The sequence below is a fragment of the Canis lupus genome, chromosome 13, assembly GCF_003254725.2.
Source record: "Canis lupus dingo isolate Sandy chromosome 13, ASM325472v2, whole genome shotgun sequence".
NCBI classification, from domain to species: Eukaryota; Metazoa; Chordata; class Mammalia; order Carnivora; family Canidae; genus Canis; species Canis lupus.
In genome coordinates, this window is record NC_064255.1 from 25,287,099 (window position 1) to 25,292,896 (window position 5,798).

The 5,798-nt window shown below is 45.4% G+C and overlaps 1 long non-coding RNA gene across 1 annotated transcript; it reads right to left on the reverse strand.

The window, feature by feature from the left end:
- Positions 1–275: 275 nt before the first annotated feature.
- Positions 276–5,387, reverse strand: LOC112662438 (uncharacterized). The gene is made up of 3 exons (XR_003138531.3): positions 5,331–5,387; positions 3,672–3,866; positions 276–590 (listed from the first exon to the last, which is right to left on the reverse strand). It is a non-coding gene; the product is annotated as an uncharacterized LOC112662438 (long non-coding RNA).
- Positions 5,388–5,798: the final 411 nt, after the last annotated feature.

The following is a 5,798-nucleotide window of genomic DNA, read 5'->3' on the forward strand; positions in this document are numbered from 1 at the left end:
AATAAAATGCTTCAAGGTGGAAGTAAAGCTTGAGCTGACTTTTCAAGGATAAGCAGGGGCTCTTGGGCAGACAAAGGGGAGCAAACATTCCCAGAGGAGGAGCCATGCATTTCTTTTTTTTTTCCAGAGATAATAATATATTTTATTTGCTAACATTTTGATTGAGACACAACATACATGAGTATAAAAAGGACACTAATTGTAAATGTATGTAGTTCAGCAGATATGTACTTATTTATTTATTTATTTATTTTTAATTTTTTTTATTGGAGTTCAATTTGCCAACATATAGCATAACACCCAGTGCTCATCCCGCCAAGTGCCCCCCTCAGTGCCCATCACCCAGTGTGACTGAGCCATGCATTTCCGATTATACTGGGCACTTCCCTCCGAGCTCCAGGGCTCCCTGTAGTATTTCCACAAGTATTGGTGTTGCCTGCTGTATTGGTCCAGACTTTGGAGTCCCAACTGCCTCTTGGCTGGATGATCCGGGACAAGTCAGGAAGCTTCTTGAGCTGCAGTTGTCATGGGGAAGGATGGCACCCGCCTCTCAAGCTGGGGTTTAATTCCAGGACTGGGCAGCACAATGCCTGGCCAGAGTAGATGAGAGATTAATGTCAGCCCCTCCTCCTCCTTCCCTGCATCCCTTTCCCTTTCTGCACCCCCCCCCCACCGCCACCACCCCAGGACTTCCTGCTTAGTACCTGCCTCAGTAGCTTCTTTTTTTTTTTTTTTTTTTTTTTTCCTCAGTAGCTTCTTAGTCACACATAAGCTCCTACTTCCTTAAACTGCACCCAAGCTACCCAAACCAGAGCAGGAGCTCCAGCTCTGTGCCAGGCACTCCGCATCAGCAGCCCCCCTAGCTCTCTCACCAGCCGCTGCTCACAGCCCAGCCTCTTCTCCCCTCCCCCTCCCCTCCCCACCTGCCTGCCCCATTCATCTACAGAGGTTTGGGGAAGCACTCACGTGTCAGATACAGAGTGGGTTCCAAGCCTCTGGTGACCTGCCCTATTTTTAGTCATCTGTCAGCCTCCTGCATGCCTTGCCCAAGGTCCCTGGCTGCCAGGCTTTTTCAACGGGAACAGGGACATGGCTGGATACAAATAAGATTCGAACTCTGAGTCCCCTCTACCTAAATATTTGCAACTCCAGCCAGTGATTCTAATAGTCCAAGCTTTATGTTTGTGGACTCCTTTCCTCTTCCCCACTCCCCAAACCATTCACTTTCCATCCCTGTTTTTGGTTCACCACCAGGAGCCATCATTTCCATTTCCCTGTAAACCAGCAGGGAAAAGCTTCTCCTCTCCAAATATAAAGGTAGGGGAGCAGGGAGGGGGGGTGGTACCATATTGGGCAATTCAGCAGGACCAGGGAAAACTGACAAAAGGATGCATCACACAGGAAAGAAGATTTAAGACTTTAAAGATAAAAATTTGCCAAGAACCTAGGAGTTGGGTCTTAGACATTGTTTCAACTCATAGAGTCTGATGGCCCTGGCTGAAAGCAGGGGAGCTGGGCTCTGGCATCACTGAACCCAAAGTACAATAGCCAAGCAATGCTGTTCCCCAAAGCACAAGTGAGCAAGCCCTGGCCCTGGAGTGCATGCCAGACCTCAGTCCAGTTACCCAGTTTCTCCCTGAGCCTCACTTCCCTCATCTGCAAAATGGGATTGCCAATGATGCCTCCCTCACAGTGATACAGTGGTCCTTGGGTCGGACCATTTACGAAGATGCTTCTCTCTGAGCGCTGCTCAGCTCACCATCAGTACTCACTAAAGAGTTGTTACTATTATTTTCAGTTTTTAAAGATTTACTTTTAAAAATTATTTGTTTATTTTAGAGGGGGGCTGGGGAGCAGAGCAGGGGGAGGGGCAGAGGGAAAGGGAGAGAGAGAATCTCAAGTAGATTCCACAATGAGCATGGAGCCAGACTCAGGTCTCAATCTCGCAACCCTGGGATCACAACTTGAGCCAAAATTAAGAGCTGGACACTTAACCGACTGAGCCCCCCAGGCATCCCTATTATTTTCAGTTTGATAACTCATCTGCACAACAATCCCATGAACTCCCTCCAAAATTCAGGAGCAGCTGAAAGGTAAGATCAGTTTCTTATTTCTTTGCAGCCCTAGCACCTAGCATCGTAACACCCACTCACTGCTGGCTGAAGATGAAAAGGCAGCTGGTGTCATCCCTACTTTATAGATCATGACAGTCCAGCTCTGAGGGATAAGACAACCCAGTTTGTCTGTCTCCAGTCTCTCCCTTCTCTAAGCAATGGCTATCCTCGGCTGCCTTGTTTACAGAAATGATGAGGAACGACAGATAAGGTCAGTAGGGTCATCACAGGTATCTGTCTGAGGGGTGAAGAGGGCTTAGTTTGTTCACATTACAGAACAGGCCCAGGCAGGTGCCTCCTGGTACCTCGCCAGCATACAGAGTTGCCCTGGTTTATGGCCCTAACCTTTTGGAATTTCTAGGCTTGTGGTTTATCTATTTGTTCATCCACTCATTCATTAATTTATTCATTCATTCATTCAGGATGGATTGCAAACCTTGGCACGGAGGAAGCAAAAAATTAAAAAGAAACACAAGGCTCTGCCTTCTGGAAGCTCACAGTTTACCAACAGATATGGGCTTATCCATTTATCCATAAATAATCCTGGTGTAAAGTCACGTGGGTTTTAAAGGAGATTCGCCCAAGATCCTGCTGGGAGATGATAGAGCAGGAGGTCTTCATTACCTTGAAAGCAAGAAGGGGATCAGAGAGGATTTCCTCCAGGAGGAAAGGCTAGAGCTGGGAGGGACTTCGCTGGGTGAACAGAAGGGAAAAGTTGTCCCCAGCAGCGAGAATAAAAGAATAAAATAAAAGCCCCCCAGGAGGCGGGGCTGAGCAGAACCACCAGTGGCTGTGGATGGCTGGCTTCTAGGGAAAAGGCTCAGAGTAACGAGCCTGGAGAAGGCAGCAGGAACCAGGCTGAGCAAGCCTCATGGGCAGTTTGCTCCATCCCAAAGACAATGGTAGACCATGGAAGAATCCAAAGCAAGCCCATGATATAATCAAACTTGTGTTTTAGGAACAGGGTGTACATTTCTGATTTACACGTGAACCTACTCAAATGAGGGCATACTGTCTCCTTCTTCTTCCTCTCAACAATATTTGTCAGCTTTTTGTATTCCAGAACCAAGCATAAGCGTTGCTCTCCCCTGCCTTTCTGGCTGCACCTTCCCTGCTTTCTCAGTAGGACTCTCTCTTTTTGACTTTCCAAGCATGATGTCTCCCAAGCTTCCGCCAAAAGCCAATGTGTTCATTTTCTTTCCACTTTATCCCCTGGGGCGCTCATCTATATCTGAAGCTTCAACATTTGAGCGCCTTGAGGGTGAACTCTGGCCCCAAATCTCCAATAGGGTCTTATAAATGAAAAGCAGATCGCCATAATTCTGCTTAATTACTGGAATTATATTGGCCAATGTTATAAAGGCTTTCTAGAAGACCAGATTTCTAGATCTACAAGAGAGTTTAGCGAAGTCCTGTTGTATGCTAAGATAGCCACAAGTGTATCAGAGTACCAAACAAAGAAGTAAAAAGTAGCATCTATAGATAAAATTTCACATATCAGAGAGAGTTTAGCCCTCTTTAGCAGGTGTTTACTGGGAGACTATTCAATATCCAAACCTGTGCTGGGTAATGCAGAAAACACAACGGCAGTCTTCAACCCTGTTCTTTCTTCAAAGTACTTCCACCTCAGTGGGAACAGCACAGAGGACAAGCAGACATCATGACCAAGAGTTCAAGCTTTGGGCATCCCAGCTCCTTACAAGCATGATCTTGGGGAAGTGATTTCACCTCTCTCCGTGTCAGTCTCCATCTCTAAAATGGAACCATAATGCATCCCTTACAGACTTGCCACGAGGATCCAATGTAATAAAACCATCAAGTATAGTGTCTGGCATGTTATAAAGGAGCCACTGTAGGAAAGCGTGTGGTAGCGCCTCAAAAAAGTTAAACATGGAGTTATCAGTTACCATATGACCAATAATTCCACTCCTGGGTGTATACCCCCCAAAAATAGAAATATATGTATGCACACAAAGACTTGGATGTGAACATTTATTGCCACATTATTCATAACAGCCAAAAGGTGGGCCAGCCATCCATCAATGGATGAACGGATGAACAGTTGTGGTATACCCATATTGTGGAACAGTATTTAGCCATAACAAGGAAGAAAGTGTTCGTATATTCTGTAATGTGGATGAAACTTGAAAACATTAGGCTAAATGCAAAAAGCCAGACACAAATGGTCACATGTTGTGAGATTCCATTAATTTGACATATCCAAAATAGGTAAATCCATAGAGACAGAACACAGACTGAGGGTTACCAGGGATCAGGGAAGAATGAATGAGGAACAAATGCTCAATCAATGAGTCCAGGGTATCCTTTTTGAGTGATTAGAATGTTCTAGATAGAGATGGTGGCTGCACAATGTTGTGAATGTAGTAAATATCACTGGATTTTTCACTCTAAAAATGGTTAATTTTATGCTATATAAATTTCACTTCAATTGTCAATAAAAAATCAGGTTTCACCTTTTCCTGAGCCAATCATGACCAACAGGTTGGCTTGAAATTAGCCACAAAAGACCATAGTGCCAGCCAGGCATGAGCCTGGGCACCTCTATAGCCCTCGGATCCAGGGGAAAACAGGAGACTGTCGCTACCCCATGGAGCTCATGAACAGTCACGAATGCTCTTGGGAGCATTGGGCTCTGGAGCCTGGTTCTCCGCATGTACATCCTGTGCCCACCTCCTACAATCTCTGTGCAAAACATTCAAGACCTCTGGCCCTGTTTCCTCACCAGTGAAATGCAAATAATAGTAATGCCAACCACAGATATGTGAAAATTACAGGGGGTGGATACTTTTCCTGTGGCTGCCCCAACAAATTACCACAAACTGGGGGGCTCAGGATAACAGATTTTATTCCCTCACAATCTAGAAACCAGAAGTGTGAAATCAAGGTATCAGCAGGGCCATACTCCTTCCAGAAGCCAAGGGAAAGAAGCCCTCCTCACCACTCCAGTTTCAGCTGGCTCCAGGCCCACCTCCTCTAGTGGCTATATCCCAGCCTCGGCCTGCTCATGACCTTCTCTTGCCTCTCTCTCTCTCTCTCTCTCTCTTTTTCCATTTAACACATGTTTATTAGATGCCTATATACGAAAGCTTAGGGTGGGTGCTGAGGGGGATCTTGCCTCCCTCTTATAAGCACACTTGTCACTGGATTTAGGGCCCATTTGGGTAATTGAGGATGATCTCATCTTGACATTCTTACCTTAATTATATCAGCAAAGTCCCTTTTTCCAAATAAGGTCACATTCACAGGTGCTGGAAATTACAACATCAACATATTTACTGGGGGACCACCACTCAGCCCACTATGAGGGATAATACACATGAAGTGCTTTTTTAACACTTAGTAAATATCACATATTTCATCATTATTGTCATCACTGTCGCAGTTACTAGCTAGAACCTATCTCAGGCTCTCTTAGGAACAGTAGGACAAACCAATTAAAATCTTCAACACATGAGAGCTCCTTCCAGGCCACAAAAACTCTTCCTCCTTCATTAGGAGTCTTGATTTCTTCCAATGTTCCTTTCCCTTGACCCCCTTTCTAAGTGAATTCTCACAGGGCTTTGTGGCTCTTCTCCCTCATCCATAACCATGGAAAGACTCTCATTTCTGGGTCCCACTCACTACTCTGATATTAGACCTGGGATTCTGTTCCTGTTTCAGCCC